This window comes from Acomys minous (assembly GCF_964271855.1).
Source record: "Acomys minous genome assembly, chromosome: 3".
Lineage (NCBI taxonomy): Eukaryota > Metazoa > Chordata > Mammalia > Rodentia > Muridae > Acomys > Acomys minous.
Window position 1 is genome coordinate 127170260 of NC_140485.1, and position 25702 is coordinate 127195961.

At 39.3% G+C, this 25702-nt stretch overlaps 1 long non-coding RNA gene across 1 annotated transcript; it reads right to left on the reverse strand.

The window, feature by feature from the left end:
- Positions 1-296: 296 nt before the first annotated feature.
- On the reverse strand, positions 297-8797 carry LOC311594886. The gene is made up of 4 exons (XR_014778239.1): positions 8671-8797; positions 4989-5094; positions 3638-3733; positions 297-428 (listed from the first exon to the last, which is right to left on the reverse strand). It is a non-coding gene; the product is annotated as an uncharacterized lncRNA (long non-coding RNA).
- Positions 8798-25702: the final 16905 nt, after the last annotated feature.

A 25702-nucleotide genomic window follows, 5' to 3' on the forward strand; every position in this document is an offset into this window, starting at 1 on the left:
AGCTAATCAAGTTTGGAAATATTTCTTGCCTTATCTTCTTCATTTTTTTTCTAATTACACCTAATTTTATCTTTCAGAATTGTTCTTTATACCACGTCATTTCACAATGTCTATCCTTCTAAAATAAAACTAGGTTGGTGTTTAATCAGTATCATTTCACTCCTAAGTCCCTTCTGTTGTTATTCCCAAGAATCCGTTTTTAGCTCATTTAAAACTGAGAAACATTTGTGACAAATTGACAGGTCTTGTGGGATGTTTTATATTTGACTTGGCAAATAAACATCATATCTGAGTTGTCCAAGAGTTGATATTGAGGGCAAGTACATGCCTATGGACTGCCACATTTGGAGGCTATAAGAAGCCTGCCTCTTCTTGTTGGTCATAGTGTTTCATAGCTCCTCCATCTGGCTTTTGCATGAGGGAAATTTCTAAGACAAAAAAAAAATTTAGAAAAGAATAAATTTCAGTGTTAATTCTGCTTCCTAGGCATCTCACTTGCCTCATCCTCATTTTGGTCTTGCTAGAATTTAGTTATAGAACAACCCTTTTAGCAGGCAAATATTTATCTAACTGATATAGTACTTAGTATCATAATTGGGCCAAGAACCTGTGACTATACAGGTCCTAAGGGAGAACCTTCTACTATTACACCATCAAAGGAACATAGTATTAAATTTTTCCTAATGATTTATCACTATACCCACAGATCAATGAATGCATCTCTCAACTGTTGTCTGAGAAGTTTCTATTTAGAGCAAATGGTAACTAGCACAAATTCACAACGGGTCATGGTGCAGAGAATAAGGAACTGAAATAATGCTCAAGAAATAATATATACATTGTCACAATATATATAGTCATATATATAACTTCCCCTCCCAAGGCTCTGGGACCACTCTGGTAAAATATGCAGAAAAAGAACAACAGTTAGAGACAGAATATGACTACAAGGAAAGAGTTTCTGGACACGTCAAGACAGCCACACATATGAATTCACATTAATTGGAACAGTGTGCACAATATCTGTGCAAGCCCAAGCCAGAGAAATGGCAGCATGGAGGGGGAGTTGGGCATACAACCCCACCACTAGCTGTGGAGTGAATGGCATGTTAGATAGTGGGAAAGGAAGGATCAGCGTTCTCTAAGAGTGAAGGTCATGATAATGACCTTGTGTAGGAGAGAACACATCCAAGAATATTTTGTTAATTGGTATTCAAGGATTCATTCAAGGACACAATGTTGAGTAGATTTTTTTAAAAAGGGGTGTAGGTCTGTGAAGGTCAGGAGGAAAATCTTATCAAAAGATATTGTTTGAAAATCTCAAAATGTGTGTGTGTGTGTGTGTGTTTGTGTGTGTGTGTGTGTGTGTGTGTGTGTGTGTGTGTGTGATAACAACTTATTAGCAATTATCAGGCTTAACTTACAACTTGCTTGCCAGATCATCAGAGTGGAACAAAATCCACCTGAAATGTTTTTATGGGGTCATCGGACACGTGAGGAAAAGGGGATCTGAAAGGATTTGAAGCTGTGATTCTGTCCAAAGTGTAGCCTATGATCTGCAAATCCTGGTGGGTAGGACAGGAAGTAGGTGAAGAACAGCCAATCTCTGAAAATAACTACAGTTCCTGCAAAACAGAGTTTCCACTGTGTGATTCTGAAAGTCTAACACACATAGCTGACACCCACACACCCTGGCCAGGAGGCTAATTTGTTCACTTGCAAAAATGCTATTTTTGGATGCATTGCTTTAATGCAGAGTGTGGTGGTGCAGCTTAAATCCAACCTCTTGGGAGGCAGAAGCTGAGATCTTAAGTATAAAGGCAGCCTGGTCTTGGTACTGAAATTAGGTTTGAAAAAAAGTTTTAGAGGTGGATAAATCAAACATTTTAGAAATTATTTCTATAATAGTTATAAATTGATTGCTTTTTTATCTTACAATTGTTGAAGCCTATGATATTGATTCAAATCAACATATATGTTTTTTTCAAATGTCTAAAATCATAGGATCATCTTATGAGTGAGATGTCTATAATTTTAGATGTTTGAATACTTGAATACTTGGTCAACAGTTGATAGTCTTGAGAACAAATGTCACAAGAGATGGGCTTTGAGAGGTTAAGGATCATACCATTTCACTTTCTCTGCTTCATGCTTACAATTCAAGGTGTGAGTTATCAGTTTCCCACTTCTGCCTCCATGCCTCAATTCTGCCATCATGGACTCTTTCTCTCTGGAACCATAAGCCCAAATAAACTCTTTCTTCTATAACCTGCCTTTTTCATTGTTTTATCACACCAATAGAAAGATGATTATATATTTACAAGCACATGTATCCATTTATGCATGTAGACACACATGCACATGTGTACACACACATATTTGAGTAGCATGGTAAAAGCAGTTTATATATGCTTATGTAATATGTAAACTATACTAATGTACAATAAATTTATATATATACATATATAAACATATATGAATGCATAACTATATATGCACAGGCATATGCACACATATTAAAAGCAAAGCTATACATGAGAATAGTTTGTCATTAAATGATTTGTGGACTGGTCAGTACTGGGCAGAGGAAGTTCAGAGAACTCTAGCCAGCATCTTGAGGGATAAACTCTTATATGCTAGACTCAGAAGCAAAGGAAAGAGTTTTTCTGCTCAACCGTAGCTCAGTATTCACTTTATTGGGGCATGATATGTGCTAAGGTATTGTTCTTATCTGGGAAATGTTTGACTGGCTTGATGTGATTTTCTCAAGTTTGGCTGGCTGTGATTAGATGTGCCATTGTTATTTGCTACAGAAATGATACATATTGTAAGATGAACTTCAGATTGTTGTTTATTGAATTAGCCTACACTTTGTTATATAGGAATTAGAAGTAGCAGCCTTAGGCTAAAGGCCTCCTTCTTTCTTAATTTAGTACACACATATATGTGTAAGTGGATACAGATAACATAATTTTCTCTCCTCCTCCTCCTCCTCTCTCTCACTCTCTTCTCTTCATGTCCCTTTCCCTGCACCATCCCGACTCTCCTTCCTTCCTTCTCTCTCTTCACCCTCCTCCTTCCCTATGATTCCTCAGCATCTTCAGCTGGGCATCTTTCTGTGGAATGCTCATTTTATGATGTCAAAAAGTTACAGCCTAAGTTTCTCTAATCTACCTGCTGTTCTTCTCTGCCCCCAAAGTGTCACATCCCAGCACGTGGAGCTACCAACTGCCACTCATGGTAAGTGGCTCATGTGGTGTGCAGGTGCAAATGAAAGCTCACAGAGGGGCACCAACAGCTGCTGCCTCATCTGTGAGAGCAGCTGAGGTAGAATTTATGACACTGGGAGAACAACCCTTAAGTAAGGGGGGAAGCCACAAACTCAGCTTTAGATCGAGACTAAAACTCTGTAAATCCACAGTCCTGAAACAAGTACTTGCTCCTCTGCCCTCACAATCTATTTGCCAGCCTCATCCCTGGAGGGCATCTTCCCCAGCTGGACATGGGCACTTCTTCACAGGTTTTTTAATGTGTTTCCAGAGATGGGTAGTTTCCAGGGATGGGGGAAGGAAAACAGAGACTTTTCCTTGGGAAGCCCTTAGACCTCTGAGAGCCACCCAGTCCCTGAAGGAATCACCTGTTAAGTGGTCCCAGGAGGTTTTTCAGTCTCCCTTGTTGCAGAGGCTGCTCGGAAGCTGAATCCACTTTGAGACAAGAAGTATGACATTAACCTCTAGTCCAAAGAAAGAGAAGTCAGAATGGGACAAGGAGATGTAGAGCTGATGCTTACACAAATCCCTCACGACTCTGAAGTGCTTAACACAGAAACCAAAATGGAGGGGCCGTGGAGATAGGTCAGCTGCTAAACGTGCCTGATGATCTGTATTTAATCCCCAGGACTCACATGGTGAAAAGAAAAAACTGACACCTGTTAGTTATCCTCTGACTTACATGCACACACAGAGAGAGAGAGAGAGAGAGAGAGAGAGAGAGAGAGAGAGAGAGAGGGAGGGAGGGAGGGAGGGAGGGAGGGAGGGAGGGAGGGAGGGAGACAGAGACAGAGACAGAGACAGAGACAGAGACAGAGACAGAGACAGAGACAGAGACAGACAGACAGACAGAGTCAGAGACAGAGACAGAGCACACAGAGCACAGTGACTGGGTCAGTGAATATCATTTCTACATACAAATGGAAGTTTCTTCTTGAGGTTGGCCATTGCATGAATGAGTGCTGTTTCCCCACCACATATTATAGCAGGACGCTGTTAGGTTTCAGGTGGTTCTTCCTCTGATCCTCATGCTCCCAGAATAACAACTTATGAGATTCAAGGTAATTATTTACAAATACCTGGACTATAACTTAAAATAACCTATTATAATAATCTACATTCTGTCATGTGGCTGGTTACCCACGCTCAGACACCATGCGACCATCTTCCTCACATCTTGCTGGTTGAATCTTTTGCACCTGGCTCGCTCTCAGAATCCTGTCTGCCTCCCAGATGTCCCACCTTCTAGTTTCTGCTTCAGCTATGGGCCATTAGCTTTATTATTGACAGGTGCTACATCCATACAATGACGGGATAACTCTGCTACAGCAGATATCGGCATAGTACACCTCAGTGGCCAGTATGAGAGGTAGTCACTGGTGATTGAGAAGTTCAAACATGCTTCCTGAATCTTTCAACAGCAGGACATCAAGTTAATCCTTCAGAATTGCACAGTACAGGAGCATTTGTACTAAAAGAACTCTAAACTTCCTTCTACCACTAACAGTATTTCCTTTGTGGGTTTAAATGGAAAAGCTCACCACCCTCTAGGAAGCTCCCAGATTGTAGACAATACTGTTCTTTGATAATCTATGATGTCATACCGTCTATTACCTTGAATGCCCTTGGTTTCCTTGTGCTGCTTTCAACCTGGTCTTACACCTTCATACCTCTAATGCTTTGTTAAAAGTAAGAACAGTAGTTTACACTGTCACTCACCTTGACTACCATGTCAACTCCATCTCTAAGTCCTCCCACCCCCTAGCCAGTGAAGGTCATTGAAGGTAAGTTGTCTTCTGTGGAATGAGATTAAGAGGCCAATATCCTAAGGAGCAAAAGATAATGGGAAAGTACTGAAGGTTACATTTCAAAATGCTAACATATCTTTGTTTCTGCCAGGGGTCAAAAGAACCTACTAAAGTTTTACTCTTTCCAAACATGGTCTACTCTGAGGTATCTTGAACCAATGGATTTAGGCTGTTGCCTGGCAACAGCCCTAAAGCAAGGATGGCCTAAGGCCTAAAGAAATCTAGTAAATTAGGAAAGAAAATTGCCTTGGTGCCTGTGTCAAAGTCATTCTGGTTTAGTAGTTCTATAAAAGGACAGTAAAAATCCAATACACTGAGTACCTTTTCCCTCAGAAAACACAAAATGAAGAAGTTGACTTTGCTAACAGAGAAAACATGCCTGATACACTTTCTGTAAGCCCATCACATATGCGTTAACCATGGCCTACATTCTTGAAGTCTCCCCCTCACCATCCTGCTGGCTCTCCCAGTGATCAAAGACAGAATGGCAGAGGAAGACTTTCAACAGCTGGTTCACAGTGTGGCATCCATGAAGCTTATTTAAACGCTGCAATAACCCAGAGCCCACTCACTTATTTTTTTCTTTGACAGTTCTAGTCTGTGAAAGTTTGGTTAATACTGTCTTTCTTAAGAAACAAAATTCCCCCCCCCCCAGTCACAGTCATAGAGGAATGGAGTGAGGGGAAAATGGGAGGGAGGGAGGAATGGGAGGATACAAGGGATGGGATAACAATTGAGATGTAATATGAATAAATTAATAAAATATATTTTTAAAAAGAAAGGAAGGAAGGAAGAAACAAAGGAAAAAAAAAAAGAAGATAAAATGGGCCTGATGTTTTCTGAAGGAAAACAGAGGAGCAGTAGTGCTGGGAAAGAGGAGGGGGGGAGGGGAACTGGGAGAGGAGGGAAGTAGAGGGAGGGGAGACTGAGGTCGAGATGCCTTGTATGGAAGAAGAATAAAATTTCATAAGAAATGAAAATAAAATAAAATAATAAAAAAGAAACAAGTTTTTCTCTAGAAAGATTTCAACACTCTTCCATATCCGCCACCTGGTCTTAAATGGGACATTCAACAGTACCTGTGTCAATAAATAAATAACCAAATTCTAGGTAACCTAAACCACAAAGGATTATTTCTTGATGAAGTTAAGTACAGCCCATCCCATTTCAGTAGCCTGGGAAATTAGCCGGATAGAAGAAATGTATGTGATGGTTCAAACTGGTTTTTATTGCCTCCATGCATATCACAACAACACAGTAGCCTGAATTAGGCACAGCCTCAACCAAACTTTTCTAGAGCCTGGAAGCTATAGAAAGGAACCCTATAGAATTTGTAGATAATTGCATTGCTGTGCCATAAGCAAGCACAGTGGTGGAAAATGTGCCACAGAAACTCAGGTTGATATTGAATCCAGGAGGCAAGGCACGTGGATGATCTGGGGGGGTGGAGAGGCACTTCTACTGTGGCTCTCCCCTTTCCTGAGGGGCTGATGGCCACCAGTCAGTGGAGGCAAGAGGAGCAGAAGACAGGACGCAGGGCTTGCAAGGCTGAAAACACCACGAAGACCAAATACTTCAGGACCACTTCAGGAACTAGTTCAACATTAATCAGGGAGAACAAAGGCTATATAGCCCTTGGGGAGTGCTTGTGGGGCTTCCAGCATAGATGTTCGTAATTGGATGAGATCAAGCACTTTTAGAATGCTCAGTTTACATTTGGCAGTACGCTCCTATCATATGAGTGGGAACACAGTACCTTGTTATAGGTGTAGGGAGGGGAGTGGGAGCAGGGAGCTGTGTCAAGGGCCATGTATCAAATGTAGTTATGGGCATCTATGTCTAAAGACACTTTCCAGGTGGAGTCAGGCAGAGAGCTGGGGGGCCCTGGTGGGGAGAAAGAGTCCCGTACCGAGTGCCGAGCTCAGAATGGCTGTCCTGAAAGAGCAGGGTCCTTCCAACCTTCTCTGATAATGCAGAAAGAGCCCAGCAGCCGCTGTTCCTTGACCATGAAGGGCAGTAAATTACTCAGATACATTCTATTGCTCCTCAGTTCTTCCAGCACACAGTAAGGGTTGGTACGTAGTCCAGACATCCAACCGTGCTAGCAGGAAGGCTTTTATCTTCTTTCCCTAGGCTCAGTGATCAAGAACTTGATTTTAACGTAGCATTCCACATAACTAATGTTATTTGTGTTGATTTAAGTTATATCAGTTGAAGATGTGATCATAGCTCTACAACGAGTGTTCCTACACAGCATCTCAGATGTTCCCTGGGAACCGAGCAAGAAATGGTCTCTGAGAAAGAGATGCCAGTCTTACACAATTGGCTGATCTTTTGTCATTTTAATTTCAGAGGGAAAAAAAAGGAAGAAAAAAATGAAATTCTGAGAGACTGACAGGCTTATCTGTGTATATGACCTGTGTGTATGCCAAAGCCAAAGTAAGCTTCCAGGATCACGAGTGCTAATCCAGTGCGAAGGGTTTGGTTCAGGTCATTCCCGGAACTAGCTCCTATTCTCTCCAATGACTTCCTTGCAAATGTCAAAATACTATTCTGTGTCCATGGGGAAGGAAATGATAGACAGTCAGGCCACGCTGCTAACAGTCCCTGCAGTGTCAGCCCTAGGCTAGCAACAGGCAACAACAAATACATGCTTAAATCAGGCATAAATTAGAAGCCTGATGAGGATGATCGGGGACCTCTGATGGAATAATTGCTTCCCTGTAGGTTGTTCAAGTGGCTTCTGTATGCTGGTACCCGGACTAGAAACTGCACACAGTGCAAGAGAATTGATGGAAAGGGAAACAGGCACAGGCGTGGAGCTTTCAAAACCAAATGATATATGAATAGCTGAAATGCTATTCAGGAAAATTTATACCTCTTTAAAAAGCTGTCTGTATACTCTGAGAAAGAAAATGTCAAAATAGCAGTGTTGTACCATCGTGAGTCTGCCAGAACCCTGCCGGGTGGGAGTGATCCACAAGTTCTTGCATAATCCTAGCCAGGCTGCATCTGTAAAAAGCCTTTGTTAAGTGATGGTAGACTTTACAAGCATGGCTTAGTCTTTCCGACATGATAGCATCTGAGCAGCCCATGCCACTAAAGGGACAGTCCAGTCACAATGTGACTTTCAGAAAACCTTATAACCCCAACACTCTCCTGTTGCAGGGAGGGAGGTAGAGTGATGAAAAACTGGTAAAAAAAAAAAAAACAAAAAACAAAAAACAAAGGTTCCTAAGGCTTTGGGGAGACATCACGTGCATCACAGGGGAAATGGGTTGATTTTCAAGTATGTCATTTGTGTAGAATTCCTATGATCTCACCTAGCTCCTTAATCACAATCGAAGAAAAACCAGACCCATTTGTCCCAATTAGCCAAATGCGTTATTTAAAAGCCCTCCCCACCCCTGCGCGTGGGTTAGAGAATCTGAATTCTCTTAAACAGAGTAACATTTGTTGAGATTTGATAGAGACTTTCCATTTGTCTAATTAGATTTTAGCACAACCAGATTCCTGGATTGCTATGGTTCAACCCCGTTCTCCCACTTTAAATGATACAGATGCAATAAGCGTCACATAGAAATGATACTTACATTTTGATTATTTGGTCTTTCCTCCAGCTGGTGGCCATCACCTAGCATCCTTGTTATCCATGTCAGGCAGTGACAACTGCAAATTCTGCTCAGTCCCACCAGTGCCCTGGAGACAACCAGACTCTGCAGTGGACTGTGTGGCCAAGCGATAGTGTTTGGTGTGTTAGCAGTGCTAAGTGCATTGTGACTTGTAGCTTCAGCCTCATAATGGTTAGATGTAATCTCACTGTAAGCACAAGGGCAGCAGCAATGCAAATGTCCTAAAGTAAGGATTCTCAATTTCACAAGCCTTTTTTCAATGATCACTTTAAAAAGTGACTGTCCTTTAAAGTCATTAAGATAAAATGGAATCCATGATGGGGCATAGACCCATGTTGTTTTAAAATTATGCACATCAACACATCCTTCCAAATATTTTGTTACACACCTACATTCGACCATTTTTTATCACTCTCCTCCCACAGTTCCTGTTCAGGAAGATGGCCCCTCTCGGTGGCTAAAGCTACTGCGCTATTTGTGCACTTACTTATTGATTGAATTGCTTTTATTTGTGTTCAGTTTTTATGGATACAAGTATTGCTCCTTGGTGCATAAAGCCAGTGATGAGTGTATAAAGAAAGTGTGGTAAAGATAGACAGTGCTATTCCACTATGAAAAAAATCATGTCAAAAGCCGGAAAATGGGTAGAGATAAATAGCATCATGTTAGGTGAAATAATCCAGTCCCAGAAAAAAAAAATCCTATCACATCTTCTCTTATACACAGACTCTATGGAGAAGGGAGACGTCATTTAAGTAGAAGGGAGGCCCAAACAAAGAGAACAAGGTTAATGCATGAAAATATTACAGCGAACTTCATTGTTCTTATAAGTAATATGCACACAAATAGAGAGGAAAAAAACCCTTTGGAACAGGACACAGAAGTCAGAGAATGAGAAAAGTTGTCTCTGGCGAACTAGGATTTCTGGGTGGTGCTGCCCTTTGCAGAGCTGTCTTCTCTGTTCATGAGACTGGTAAAAAACAGATTTAAGTGCAAAATCCTTCCCATCGAAACAGCTGGGATGGGTGTCCTTGGCTTATATAGAATTCCAGAGTAAATATTTGATTGGCTAAACGCTAAAGATCAGTAAGATGCCAACATCATTAGAATTAAAATGGCAGACAATAACGATACACACAGAAAGTCTATGGCTTGATGGGTTTTGATACATAGGAACGCTGTGAGACTATTGTCGGGATCTGTCAGGACCCATCATCCCGAGCCAGCTCTCTCCTTCCTCCCCTCCAGCTCCTCGTCTGCAGCCAGACAATCATTCATGTGTTTCCCATTTACATTTTCTGGAGCCCAGCACAAATGGACTCTATCAGTCACGTGATTTGGGGTCTGGCCTCATTCACTGAACACAATTATTCTGAATTCTTACACATAGCTCATTCTTTCAATTATAAGCTATTAGTCCATTATATACCAAAATGTCACCTGCTGAAACACGTATCAGTTATTCCCAACTTGGAGTTATCACAAAGAAAGCTGCTGTGACTATTCACAGATAATCTTTGTGAATCTGTATGTTTTCAGTTATCTGGATGAATACTGAGGAGTGGCGTGATGACATCGTCTGGCACGTTTGTGCATGTTTAAGAAGGTGTATGTGTAAGAAAGTGCCTACCTTGCTACACTGCTTGTACCACTTCCATTTAGAGCCCCAATGCCTTAGGTTCAGCTGTGTCCAGGGTTTCGAGTATCTTTAAATGTACCTGTTCTGATAGTAACAGGGAACAGCATTTCATTACAGTTTTAAATTGCATTTCCTTAATAACAGATGGTGTGAGATAGTTTTCTGTGGGCCTATTTGCTATTCTTATATCTACTTTTATGAAATACCATTCAAAACGTCTTCTGATTTTTAAGTGTGTGTTTTGTGTTCTTTTTACTTCAAGATATCACTTGAAAATACTTTCTTCTCCCACCTTATGACCTGTTCTTCATTGTTGTTCTATTGGTGGTGTCTTTTCACTTATTCGTTCATTCATTCATTCATTTTTGAAACAAGGGTGTCATGTACCCGATGCTAGCTTCATGTAGGCAAGGATAACCCTGATATCTTGATCCTTCTGGCCTCATCTCACAAGACTTGGAATTTTGCCACCACACCTGGTATATATAGTCCTGAGGATTGAAACCATGGCTTCGTATATGCTAGGTAAACACTACCTACAGAGCTATATCGCCATCATTAATAGTGTCTTTTAAAAAAATATAAGACTTTAGTTTTGCTGGGAATAGGGCTTCCTCAAGACCCAGCTAATCCACTCCTTGGAATATACCCAGAAGATGCACCAGCACACAACAGGGACATATGCTCAACCACGTTCATAGTGGCCTTATTCATAATAGTGAGAACATGGAAACAGCCTAAGTGTCCCTCAGTAGAAGAATGGATAAAGAAACTGTGGTACATTTACACTATGGAATACTACTCAGCTATTAAGAGCAAGGAATTCACAAAATTTGTGGACAAATGGATTGAACTAGAAATGATCATAATGAGTGAGTTAACCCAGAAGCAGAAAGATTCAAATGGTATATACTCACTTATAACTAGACACTAGCCCAAGACACACATCCCATGAAAGTCTTCACCTACCAGGAAAGTGGGTTGGATGTGAGGACATCCTTTTGGGACTCTAGGTGAGAGAAGAATTGGAGAATGGGGAAATAGAAGGATCTAGAGGGTCCTAGAAACCTACAAGTAGAACATTATGACTGGAAGATCTGGGCCCAGGGGTTCTGCTCAAACTATGCCACCAACCAAGGACAATACATGCAGTAAACATCGAACCCCTACCCACATCTAGTCAATGGACAGGACATTCTCTACAGATGAGTGAAGAGTGGGGACTGACTTTCACATGAACTCTGGTGCCCCATATTTGACCACATCCCCTTGTTGGGGAGGCCTGGTGGCACTCAGGGGAAGGATAGCAGGCTACCAAGAAGAGACTTGATACCCTATGAGCATATACAGGAGGAGGAGGTCCCCCTCAGTCATAATCATAGGGGAAGAAAGTAGGGTGAAAGTGGGAGGGAGGGAGGAATGGGAGGATAGAAGGGATGGGATAACAATTGAGATGTAATATGAATGAAATAATAAATAAATAAATTTTTAAAAAGATTTTAGTTTTGATGAAAAAGTTTTCCCTTTTCTCATTTATGGGACATATGTTTAGTGTCATGTCTAAACCATCTATGTCTCTCCATCAAAAGAAAGATATTTTTTCCAATGATTTTCTTCAGAATGTTGTACACCTTTGATACTTTCCTTGGTCTAGTACTCATTTACAGCTTTTATAACTTATACGGTGTAGTATATAACTCAAGTATCCCTGGATTCAAGTGAATATCTGTAAGTATATACTCAATTGCTCTAATATCATTCATTAAAAATACAATATTTTGTTCAACAAATTGCTTTTCTACTTTGTTGTAAACCAATTATCATATGCATTTGACTGCACTTTTGGTTTCCAAGGTATTTCCAACTCTTCCTGTCTAGTCTTTCTGCACAGTACCAATACTACCTTTTCTGGACAATTATATCATTTCAATAAATATATATCAGTTGTCTTCCAGCTATCATTTTTCAAGATTGGATATTCTAAGGCATTTGTATTGACTATGAACCTTAGAATCATACCATTAATTTCTATAAAAAATTAAAATAAAAAGACATGTTAGTGCTTTGAATAGAAATGCTTAATTCTAGATCTATATGAGGAGATTTGCCATTCAAATGATATTCACATTTTTGACTGATTAATATTACATACAATTTCTTTTGTCAAAATAATTTTTATCTCAACAATTTTGTGGTTTTAAGATACAGGTTTATACATGTTGTGTCAGATTTATTCCTAAGTTTCATTTTTGATACTATTGTAAATAATTTAATTTTGTTTTAATTTTCAACTATTAAGACAAATATATGATTTATATATAATAATGCTGTATTCTATAAACTTGTTGAATCACCTAGTTCATTGCTGTTTTCTATGAGGCAACGGGTTTTTTTTTTAATTTAGATGGGTTAGCCTCAAAAGATGCAGCCTCCTCCTTCATCACCTCCCAATCCTCTTTCCCTCCCTCCCTTCATCCTCAGAAAGGGGAGTCTTCCTCCTTTAACATCTGACCTCAGCCTATTCAGGTTCATCTGTGATACTTCTTCCTCTGTGGCCTGGCCAGGCCACTCTGCAAAGGGAAATGATCAATCTTGGGGGGCCAGAGATCATGTCGGAAGTAGTCCCTACTCCTCATATTGTGGGGCCCACAAGGAGACAGTGCTGCCTATCTACTACATTTAAGTAGAGGGTCTAGGTCCACATCACACATGGTTTTTGGTTGGTGATTCAGTCTCTATACTGCAGTATGGTTATCCTGTATTATGAGGCTAATATCCACTTATGAGTGAGTATACACTATGCATGCATTTCTGGATCTGGGTTACCTCACTCAGCACAATCATTTCCAGTTCCATCCATTTGCCTGCAAATTTCAAGATTTCCTTGTTTTTAATAGCTGAGTAATATTCTGTCATGTAAATGTACCACAGTTTTATATCCATTCTTCAGTCTAGGGACATCTAGATTGTTTACAGATTCTGGCTATTACTAATAAAGCTGATATGAACATAATTGAGCAAATATCCTTGATGTATGGTGGAGCATCTTTCAGTATATGCGAAAGAGTGCTATGGCTGAGGCTTGAGGTAGAAAGATTTCCAGTTTCCTTAGAAAATACCAGATTGATTTCCAAAATGGTTGTACAAGTTTGCACTCCCACCAGCAATGAAGGAGTGTTCAGCTTTCTCCACATACTCAGCAGCATGTGCTGTCACTTGAACTTTTTTTATCTTAGCCATACGGATAGGTGTAAGATGGAATCTCAGAGTCGTTTTGAGTTGCATTTCTCTGATGACTAGGAATGTTGGGCATTTCTTTAAGTGTTTCTCATCCATTTGGTATTCCTTTGTTGAGATTGCTCTGTTTATCTCTGTACCCCATTTTAATAGGGTTATTTGGTTTGGTGGTGTTTAATTTCTAGAGTACTTTATATATTTTAGATATTAGCCTTTTGTCAGATGTAGGGTTGGTGAAGATCTTCTCCCAGTCTGTAAGCTGTCATTTTGTTCTGTTTCCTTTGCCTTACATAAGCTTTTCAGTTTCATGAGGCCCCATTTATTAATTGGTGACTTTAGAGCCTGAGCTGTTGGTATTCTGTTCAGGAAGTTGTCTCCTCTGCCAGTGAGCTCAAGGCTCTTCCCCACTGTCTTCTAACAGGTTTAGTGTGTCTGGTTTTCTGTGGAGGACTTTAATCCATTTGAACTTGTGTTTTATGCAGGGTGTGAGACATGGATTTATTTGCATTTTTCTACATGTAGCCATCAGGTTAGACTAGCACCATTTGTTGAAGATGCTGTCTTTTTTCCATTGTATGGGTTTGGCTTCTTTGTCAAAAATCAAGTGTCCATAGATGTGTGGATTTATTTCTGGGTATTGATTCGATTCCATTCATCAACCAGTCTATTGCTATGCCAGTACCATGCTGTTTTATTACTGCTGCTCTATAGTACAGCTTAAGATCCTGGTTGGAGATTCCTTCAAAAGATCTTTTCTTGTATAGGATTGTTTTAGCTATTCTGGGTTTTTTTTCTCTCCATATGAAGCTGAGAATTGATCTTTCAAGGTCCATAAAGAATTGTGTAAGTATTTTGATGGGAATTGCATTGAATCTGTAGATAGCTTTTAGTTAGATGGTCAATTTTATTAGGTTGGTTTCCCAATTCATGAGCATGGGAGATCTTTCCGTCTTCTGACATGTTCTTTAATTTCTTTCTTCAGATATTTGAAAGTTTTTTTTCATACAACTCTTTCACTTTCTTGGTTAGAGTTACACCAAGATACTTCATATTATTTGTGGCTATTGTGAAGAGTGTAGTTTCCTTAACTTCTTTCACAGTTTGTCATTTGTATACAGGAGTGCTACTGATTCTTTTGAGATGATTTTGAATCCAGTCACCTGGTTGAAGGTGTTTATGAGTTCCTTGGTAGAATTTTTGGGGTCACTTATGTATACTATCATATCATCCATGGATATTGATAGTGTAACTTCTTCCTTTCCAATTTGTATGCCCCTTGATCTCCTTTAGTTGCATTATTACTCTAGCTAGAACTTTAAGTACTACACTGACTAGATACAGAGAGAGTGGACAGCTTTGTCTTGTTCCAGATTTCAGTGGAATTGATTTAAGTGTCTCTCCATTTAGTTTGATGTTGGCTATAGGCTTGTTGTATGTTGCCTTTATTATGTTTAGATGTGTGCCTTGTATCCCTGCTCTCTAGGACTTTTAACATAGATGGGTGGTGGATTTCGTCAAATGCTTTTTAGGCATCCAAGGAGATGATCATGCTGTTCTGTTCTTTCAGTTTGTTTATGTGATGAATTACATTGATGTGTTTCCACATACTATACCAGCCCTGCGTGCCTGGGATTAAGCCTTCTTAGTCATAGTGAATGATATTTTTGATGTGTTCTTGGATTTGGCTTGCAAGTATCTTATTGAGTATTTTTTACATCAATGTTGATAAAAGAAATTGGTCTGAAATTCTTTCTTTGTTGAGTCTTTCTGTGGTTTAGGTATCAAGGTGACCGTGGCCTCATAGAATGAGCTTGGTAATGTTCCTTCCGATTCTATCTTGCAGACTAGTTTAAAGAGAATTGGTATTAGCTCTTCTCTGAGGTTCTCGTAGAATTCTTCGCTGAATCCATCTGGTCCTGGGCTTTTTTTTTTCCCAGTTGGCATTGCTTGTAACCATGGTTTCTGTTCTCTTTCCTATGTTTTCCAACTCTAAGATTTGCTCAGCTTGTGTTTTCTTTGCTGCTTCTAATTCCCTCTTTAGGTTTAGTTTTGTTCATTTCTTTCATTTCTTTCTCCTATTTGATTGAATTTTCCTGTAACTTTTTATAGGATTCATCCAATTCCTTCATCTGTTTACATATATTTTCCTGTAATTCTTTATAGGATATATTAAACTCCTTCATCTATTTGAATTTTCCTATATTCCTTTGAGTGATTTATTTTCCTCTTTCAAGGCTTCTATCATTTTCATCACCTCAGATTTAAAGTCTTCTTCTTGTGCTTCATAGATGTTCATATCTCCAGGAATTGCTGTGGGAGGATCACTAGTTCCCAGTGGTGTCATATGGCTCTGAGTTTTGCAGCTAGCCTTCTTACCCTGGCCTCTAGGTATCTGGTTGTGTCTGGTGTTAGCAGACCTACAGGTTCCTCCAATGAGGTTGCTGTCTGTGTCCCACGTGGGCCAAGCAGGATAGGAGGAAGCAGAGAGCTCCAAGCCAAAGGTTGTTTGCTAGGGGCCTTCTCAGGATGGTGGACAGTGGGTGTTGGAGCCTGTACTCAGCTCAGCTGGCTTCCCTCTCTGTATCCCACTTGGGTCAAGCAGGAGAGGAGCAGGCTGAGAGAGCCCCAATCCCAAAGCTGCTCAGGCGCCCTACAGTCCTTTTCAAGATTGCAAGGCTCTGCCTATCTGCTCTGTATTCCAGATGGGCTAGGCCAGTAAGCAGCTGGGGGCCTGTGAGAGATCTGATCACAAAGCTTCTCAGGTGCCGAATAGACCTTCTTGATATGGCAGCAAATGTAGGTTGTGGCCCACACCAGATTCATCTGTGCCTATTTGCTCTGTGTCACAGATGGGCCTGGCTCGTAAGCCGCTGGCGGCTGAGAGGGATCAGAGACTAAAGCTGCTCAGGTGCTCCACAAGCCTTCCGGAGATGGCAGGGCTCTGATTACCTGCTCTGTGTCTCTGATGGGCTAGGCCAGTAAGCAGCTGGTAGATGGAGAGGGATCTGAACCAAAGCTGCTCAGGGATGGCAGCTAATGTGTGTTGTGACCTGCACCAGCCTCTGCTCTGCCTGTCTGCTCTGTGTCCTAGATGGGTCAGGCCAGTAAGCTTCAGGTGGACAAAGAGATCTGAGCCTGAAGCTACTCACAGGATGGCAGCTAATGTGGATTGTGGCCAGTGCCGGGACTCAGTTCTGCCTGTCTGCTCTGTGTCCTAGACCCGGTAAGCAGCAGACAGGCAGATATAGCCCAAAGCTGTACCGGTGTCTCACTGTCTTTTTCAAGATGGCACCTAATGTGAGTTGTCCCCCACAATTTTTTGTGGGTTAGCTGGGTGGCCAGGGATTGGACTCACCTATGCTCTACACAATGTAGATCCCTCTCAGCTGGGAATCAGCAGCACTGGTGTTTTGTAGCTCTCAGTTTTCTCTTTAGGTTTCTGTCTAGTCTTTGTTGTCCTCTTGATCAGACGCGGTGTGTGATCAGTGCAGCCACCTTAGATCTCCCCAGACATGTAATTTCATACATTATAACTTTTGTCTCCAGTTAGCCAACTAAGGAGTGAAAGATAATGGTTCTACTGGTAGAGTGCTTGCCTAGATGTCTAACTTAGATCTTTTCTGCCTTTCTATTATTTATTTCTGTGAATATACGAAATACAATTTTAATGAACTTTTTTTTCCCCTTTGACTCCCAAATGTAACATCAGTGGACCTTTTTGATTCATTGACTTTATTTCTCATTACAGGCTGTATTGTACTGTTTCCATGGGGTAACCTTTAAATTTTTTTCTTCATAGAGTATATGTTGATTATGTTTTTCTTCTCCCCTAAACTTAAGCTCCTCCCTACCTCCTTATCCAAGCATCTTTATGTGTTCTTTCTCTCTCTGAAAAAGTGAAACAAAAAACGAGAAACAAAGACATTAAAACTAAAATCAAAACACTCAAGATACACATAAGACAGAAAAAAAAAATCCTGCTTCCCCTCTCCAAAAAGCAAAATGAAACAAACAAAAAACACAGAAAAAATACCATTGAGTTCATCTTGTGTTTGCCAACTACTGGGCACAGTACCTGCGCAGAAATATGGTTGATATACCCAATGAGACTGTGTTTTCCTTTGCCAACAGGTATCAGTTGTAAAGAGCTTCATATTTAGGGGTGGGAGTTTGTGTCTTCTTCACATTGCCAGTGCTGGCATCTTGTCTGGCTTGAACATGTGCAGATTTTATGTATGCTGCCACAGTCTCTGTGAATTCATACGTTCATCAGTCCTGTTGTGTCTACAAAATACTGTTTCTTTGGTGCAACACATCTATGCCTCCTCTTCCACACTTCTGAGCCTTGAGGGAGGGGTTTGATAACTTTTAATTGTCTTACAATATTTTATTCTCTTTATAAATATTTTGATCTTTTTGTTTTGCTGCAACTGAGTTTCCTAGAAACAACTTGACCTTTTAGTGGATTGTAATTAAAATATGCTAAGCATGTTCAGAACAGCTTTTAGTCTAAGGCTAAATTTGCCTCACTGCTGATGTAAATTCCTTTTGTGTGCTTAGCCAATTTTCAGTGAATGGCTAGCTTTTCTAGGTGACTTGTGAGGACACTCCTTCCCAGCCCTGTGACTGAGGATTTTGCATTTAATTTTTCTCTCTCTGTTTTAGTGTCACTTCTCCAGTAGGCTGCCCAGTCATCCTCAGCTGATTTGGTCCTCTGTTCCATCTCTTCAACTTGGAGAGTATTTGGAGACTTATCTGGTTTTTGATTCATTGTCCCACATCCTGGAAACTCTCTTTAAAAAGTTATCTTGAGCCCAAATCATTTGTTTCTCATCACTCAAGACCCATTGTCCCTCCCTGATTAATAAATAATGTCAAGACCACTTTTGTACATTTTGCCTAGTTTTTTCCTTGTCTAATGAAATAAGGCAAGACTTTTTCCTGACACCATCTTCACAGACCCATTTTTAAAAAGAATTAGAAACAGCTGGGCAATGGATGTGCACATCTTTAATCCCAGCACTTGGGAAGCAGAGGCTGGCAGATCTCCGAGTTACAGGCAAGACTGGCCTACATAGTGAGGACCAGGACAGCCAGTGCTATACAGAGAAACCCTGCCTCAAAAACAAACAAACAAACGAAACAAAAAATATTTGAAAATATTGTTGTAGTTGCTGTCCTTGCTACTTTAGAAATTTTATTCTTTCTGTTTTCCTGAGATGAGCCTTGGTGCTCAGAAATGGTCTTTGCCTCAGTATAGAAACAAGTCAGCACCTTGCAGGTGTAATGCCAAGATGGTGCAGTGATTGCTATGTCCCTTTAGAACAAGGCATGCTGTGAGCTTATATTATCTCTCTTCACCATTGTGTTTATAGCCCAGGTGCTTTTTTCTTCAGCATAATCAGGATGAAAGAAGGAAGAGATGATTACCATTGAAGGCAAAATAGCATTGTACTATATATGTACCATATACATATATACATATATATATGGTTGAATTTCAACATTGTCTGACTTATTAACATCTTTACATATAGTATAGATAATTATGCACCAAAAATTAGCAATTATCTTACAAAGATTTGGGCGCATTCTCTGAAACCCTAATGTAACCTTCAAATGGGATATATTTTAATTACCATAGGGCTTGTTTCAAGTACTGCCCAAATCCAAAGAAATGCATACTGCTTATTCTACTCTAAGCAGAATTCAAAATAGACTTTGAAGGTTCATAATAAATGGTAATCAGTATATATATATATATATCCTATTGTGCTTCCTAACCTAGTTGCTATTCTACCAAACCTCACCCCATTGCCCGGTCCAGTGACTGTTGTTACTGCCAAGCTTTTTCCTCATTTGCTTGTTTTCTTTCACACGAGACGTCTTTGAAATATTTAACTCCTGAAAACTTAACACCCTCTTGCAGTCCTTTTCCAATCACTGCTTCCATGGATTATTCATCTATCATCTAGATTATTATTAGAACGCAATTATGGGCGGCATGTAGTGATTGGTATGCTGTGAGACGGAAGACCACAAAAACAGGCAAACTGGGGATGACTCATTTGAAAGAAATATTCCCATCTTAATATGTTGTTCTTTTGATTAATGAGGAAAGTACACCCAAATCATGTTCTTATTTTAGACTCATTTTATTCAATAAAGAATTGTGTCGCACAGTGTTCAGAATAAATGAATCGCTAATGTGCCTTGAAGTGCTGTTCCTCATGGAGGGAGAGGAAGGGTGATTGCCTGATGTTTACTCTCACACAGACACTTCATAATCCACAACAGAAGACAAAAATATTGAGGAAACAAGTTGCAGGAGAATGAAAAATACCCTCTGACCAGACGGCTGTGTTTATTCTCCTGCTGTGATCCATCAGCAAACAGCTGTTCCTCGGCTTCCTCAGATAAGAATTCTCCCAGCACAGCAAGTTGAAGAAAGAAGACACATTCTTTTTTCAAACAGGTAAAGCTATGGCAAGAACATGACTCATAATTAAGTACTTCCGCTGTACCACATACACTTGGTACCTCATACATATATGTTGATAGTCATTGCTGAACTAAATTCCCAACCCAACTCTTCTATCATTACCAAAAGAGCAAGAAAATGAGAGTTTGTATTACAAGCATATTGGATAAGGTAAAAAAAAAACATTTTAAAATATTAAATCTTAAATTCATGTCCTTTTAAAAAATAAATAACTATTCTTTAAGCTGGATTTTTTTTCAAAAGGTTTATAAGTGAAAATTTAATGCTAGCAAAAGCTCATAATAAAAATGCTTGAATTAAAATACATATACAAATTAAATAGCATTCTACATGGAAATAATCTATACATTCAGCTGTTATTCATTCTTTTTCGAAATGAGCTATTAACAGTTACTGCTGATGAAGATAAGTAGAATATTTTTGGTAAGCTATAACGAATCTGCACATGACTGGAATGTCTTAGTGATGTGCTTCACAATTACAGAATTATGTAGACCTAAGAGAGTGTGGCCTTGACATGTCTATCATGTGAGAAAAGTATCATCTAGCAAATTAATATTTTTAATATTGGAAAGAAACTAACAGAAGCCACAAGTACTGCAGAGACGTAAATGAGTTTTGCTTTGGAGGTTTATTTATAATTCATTTAACAAGAATCGTGCAATTCATGGATTAATTCCTTGGAGGACAGGATTAAAATTCTTCATGCAGAACATGTTTTACTTGGAGAATTGAATCTTTTTGAGTAATGTCCCTAGAGAGAATGTATCCAAATTTTCATTAGTAATCCTAAAGTTAATCCTAAAATGACTGAAATATGGGAAGAAAGTGAACATTAATTAGCACTCCATGGAGTGTGCTATTTTTTCTTTTGTTTTATACATGCAAATTAAAAAAATGTTCCCACTTTGAAAATCAAAATATCTCATCAACATTATGCACTCAAAATAGTTTTGATCACCTACCATGGGGCATGAACAGCAGAAGATGTCAGAGATTGAATGATGACTAAAATGAGGTCTAGGATGATGCTTTGCTGTGCATAAACTTAAACTTCCAAAATTAAAAGGAAATAGATATATGTAAAGTGAAGGAAATGTAGAGTAGCGAATGAGCCAAGTTATCCATTTAGATAGTTGAGTTGCCTGTTACTTTTGGAGAGAAATTTTCATTTATAGTGTCAGTACCTACTAAAGTTGGAGGGAGAGTCTAAAAGATACACACACACACACACACACACACACACACAATCAAGAGACTCTCCATCCTATCCACCCCTAGGCTCAAAAAATAATGAATCTGGTGCCTGATAGAGAACTCTGTCCATGACAGGAATGAAAAAACCTACTGGCATAAAAAACCTTGTCACAAAGAAAGGGTTGCATTGCTCTACAGTATTGAGGTTGGCCTACGGTTCTCTAGATGTGTACTAAGCTTGACTTGAAGCTGTCCTCGCACAGAGTGAACTGCAACCCTTACACAGTGTGTAAGCGGTCCGTTGCCTAATCTACGCAGGTAGTTCCATCTCTTTCAGTCACAATCAGCAAGTGTCCATACGCGATTTGAATAAAGCAAATTGAGCAGGGTACACCCAATTGGACTGCTTCTAAATCTCACAGCTGTTTTCTGTGTCACTTCCATTTCCATGGGTGGAGTTTGGCAGTTTGAATCACTCTACAACCATAAAGATATCATTAAGAGTCTGAAAAGGCAGATTTCTTGTAACCGTCTCTAACATGGTCACAGTCTGCGTTGTTGGACCATGTGGCAGTCTGGAATCGGGAGCTCCTGGAACTGACTCTTACTAGAGGGCATGGATAGATCAGAGTTATATTCAGTGAAAAGTGTGGTCTGGGTTGGAGTGGGGACTGGACTGTAGGCCAGGCTGACCTTGAACTCACAGAGATCTGCCTGCTTCTGCCTCTCTGAGTGCTGGGATTAAAGGCATATGCTTAAGTTTTGATTTTTTTTAACTCTTTTTTTCTTTCTTTCTTTCTTCCTTCCTTCCTTCCTTCCTTTCTTTTTTTATTCACTTTGCATCCTGGCCTTCCCTCCTCATATCCCAGTCCCATCTTCCTCCCTCTCCTCCATTCCCTTCCCCTATGCCTCAGAAGAATAGAGCCCCCTTCCCCTCCACCCCAGCTCACCAAGTCATATCAGGACTGAACATGTCCTCTTCCCCGGTGGCCTGGCAAGGCAATGCTTCCAGGGGTACATAATTTAAAAGCTGGTAAGAGAGTCCATGTCAGAGGCAGCCCCTGCTCCCCTTACTAGAGGACCCAGATGAAGCCTGAGCTGTCCATCAGCTGCATCTTCATAGTGTATCATCTGGTTCAATATTGGCCAGCGCGCATGCATAAAGATGAGCTTACCAGCAGTCACCAAAGCTGCTCTTTGTTCCTATCCCCATTGGAAATTAGCTGCTTTTCTAGTAACCCTGTAGAGAGTCTTGATAATAACATGTAAATATGGTATGTGATTTTTCTAGTGCACAGACATATCAATTAGGAGCTGATTTTGAGTTTTGTCCCTGGCTAGCAGGATTAAAAGCGTGTGACACCATTACCTTGTTTACTGTAACTCTAGAATTTAGAAAACAACTGCCCTATACAGATCCACCTGTCTCTGCTAGGATTAAAGGCTTGGGCCATCACCACCCTGCTCAAACATTTTATCATTGTTCCAAATCACTACAACTCTTGGAGATTTAGAAGACAAGTTTGAAATGTAGTAAGCCTTTGAATTTACATAAAATATTATTTAAATCTTTTAACTGTGTTTTTAATACCAAACAACAAAAATGTCCTTTTTGTTTAAGAGGAAAACTCAAAAGCTGATATCCAAAATGGCCCAGGCCATGTGGCAATATGCAGTCTAACATTCTAATATGAAATTAGGACATGTCATTTAAGAAAACCCATTTTTCATTTCATACCAGTAAGGGCCATCTGACTTTGCTAAATTATCATTCAAATTTTTTTTCATATCTGATGAAATGAAAGGCATTTGTTAGTCTTTATAAGTCAGTTTGGACTAAATGACCAAGCTGTCTGGTGAAATATCACCTCTCCTTATTCAAGAAATCTCTCTTCAATCTAATCTTTATCAACTCTGATGATATCTACATATTTCTTCTCTTGTGGAAACAAAGGCAAACCTTTCCCACAATATGACACACATAATTGCTTCCATTCTGAGGTCAACACATCTTTAAAATACACAGGTCAATTTAATTCAGCATTTTTTTCTACTAGGCAATCTCTCTCTCTGCAGCTATTTTCCTGGTTGCAATAACATTTAAAATTCTTTTAATTTAAATTTAAAGTTAAGAAAATTACATTTAAAGTTAAAAACAATATGTACTCTGTGGAAGTCCTTAGTAGCCCTTTCTGTTTATTAAACATATATTTTAAAGAGCGATTAGATATTTCTGTAATTGCTTGTCCTATAGGATTGTGTAGTCTATCTATAAAATACTTTATATTGTAATATGCCACTAGAGACATATGCTAGAGCATTGTCAGTCTTAATTTATACAGTTATCGCCATAGTAGACATAACTTCTAATAAATGTTTAATTACAGAATCAGTCTTTTCAAAGCTTAAAGCAGTTTCCCATTAAAATCCTGAATATGTATTTATTATATATATATTCATTACTTTAATTTTCCAAACTATGCAAAAATTAAACACATTCCTTTGCCAAATTTGATTTCTTTGAGTACCTTTTGGGTTACTTCCTGCAGGTGATGGAGTTTGGTTTTACAAAGAACAAGTAGGATATTGCCTTATAATTTCCTTGGCTTGTTGCCGAATGATAGAACACTCTTTCTTCAAACCTTTGCTGTTAACACAGTGTTTCTTATGACATTCTAAGACGTTTTTAGCACATCTACTAGCGATAGCTGACAAATTTCATCATTCCTTGTGCTAGAGGGCCTGGTAGACTCTGATGACATCTGATATACAATGAATGATTTCTATTTCTGATTATTTGCTGTAATTGAATAAATAGTAAAATTAATTCTGAATCATCTGGAATAAGTTCAGAGATTTCACTATGTAAAACAACTCTTTCTGCCTATCGAGAGTCAGTAACTATATTAAAGGGTTTCAGGAAAATCTAATAATACCATGAGAATGGCATATGGCTCTGATTTTTTAAACAGAATCCTAAGGGCTTTGAGCCATTTCCTTATTTTTCCTGACTTATTACCTGCCTTTCCGGATTTATTTTCATCAGTATAGAAGGTCAGGGCTCCAGAAATTGTTGGCCCTTTTACTACATGAGGGATAATCCAATTAGTTCTTTTTTACCAACTGAAGAAACACGATTTGGAGATATTTGCTGTTAGTCTCTCCCAAAAAATTACTGCAAGCTCTTTGCCAGTGTTCCTTTTTCTGCCCATAATGAGGCAATTTCAGCATTAGAAAAAGGTACCACAATTTCTGCTAGGTCCATTCCTGCTAATTGGTGAAGTCTCATTGTTCCTTTTAGGGTCATTTCAGAAACTCTCTATAATTGCACTTTTCTCAATAGAGCAAGGCCACTTAGACTGTAGTATTTAACTTTCCCTGAAAAATGGAAGTTATGCATCACTGCTTTGGAGAGTATAGAGTGTGTACCGACCATGGTGAAGATTGTCTCAAGTAGCAAACGGAAATTTTGCAAAAGATTCATGTAAAATGAATATTATATCATATTCAGCATAATGACTAGATATGTGAGAGTATTTCACCAGGGACTTTACTAATCAATATTATTAAAAGGTTTGAGCTACTTTGTATAATGATTAATAAATACACTGGACATATTGATTGTGACATATCACAATGTATGAACTGATATGATGATGTATAGTCTTGGAGTATTAAGCTAGAGCTGCACTTCTGTCACTTTTAAATAACATAATTGTTATTTAAGTCTTTTGAGTGTCATTATTTGGGGTTGATATTTTCAGGTCAGTATCCAGTTTTATTACATTGTTTTGGGAAAGGCCAAATAAAAGTATCCATTATTCCTATAGAAATTAGAACTCCACCTTTCTTCCACATAGATGATATGGGAAGGCTACAGATAGCTGGATGAGGGTAAGTATCCTTTCCTCTGTGTGTGTACACATAGATAACTCTATATTAAAACCCTTCCCCCCTGTAGGGAAGGGTATTCTGGGCATATTTCAAAAATGATTATTCCATTATGTCTCTTCCACAGTTACAAGGAAATTTCTTTGGGTTCTGGTATAGAAATAGTCACTGAGATTTCTGGAGGATTTGCCCTAAGGCTATGGGCTCTGGAACTTTATCATTCTTGTACCTATACCTAGCTTCCATCGGATTGTCAAGATTACCATTTAAATACCCTGCTTTGTGTCAGCAGGATTTAGATGTGGTTCTGTATTCTTCTGTTCATTTGTATTTCAGAATGATGGCTTGTTCCAGGAGCTCAACTTTCTGATGAGGATGTTGAGGATAGGCTTGGCTACTTTCAAGTTTTCTTAGGGCCGACTAAGACTGTGAGACAGTATTTCATAAAGCAGAGTGGCCATGCATTGGTTGATTAATACAGAAACAAGTGGGTTTTATTTATTTATTTATTTATTTATTTATTTATT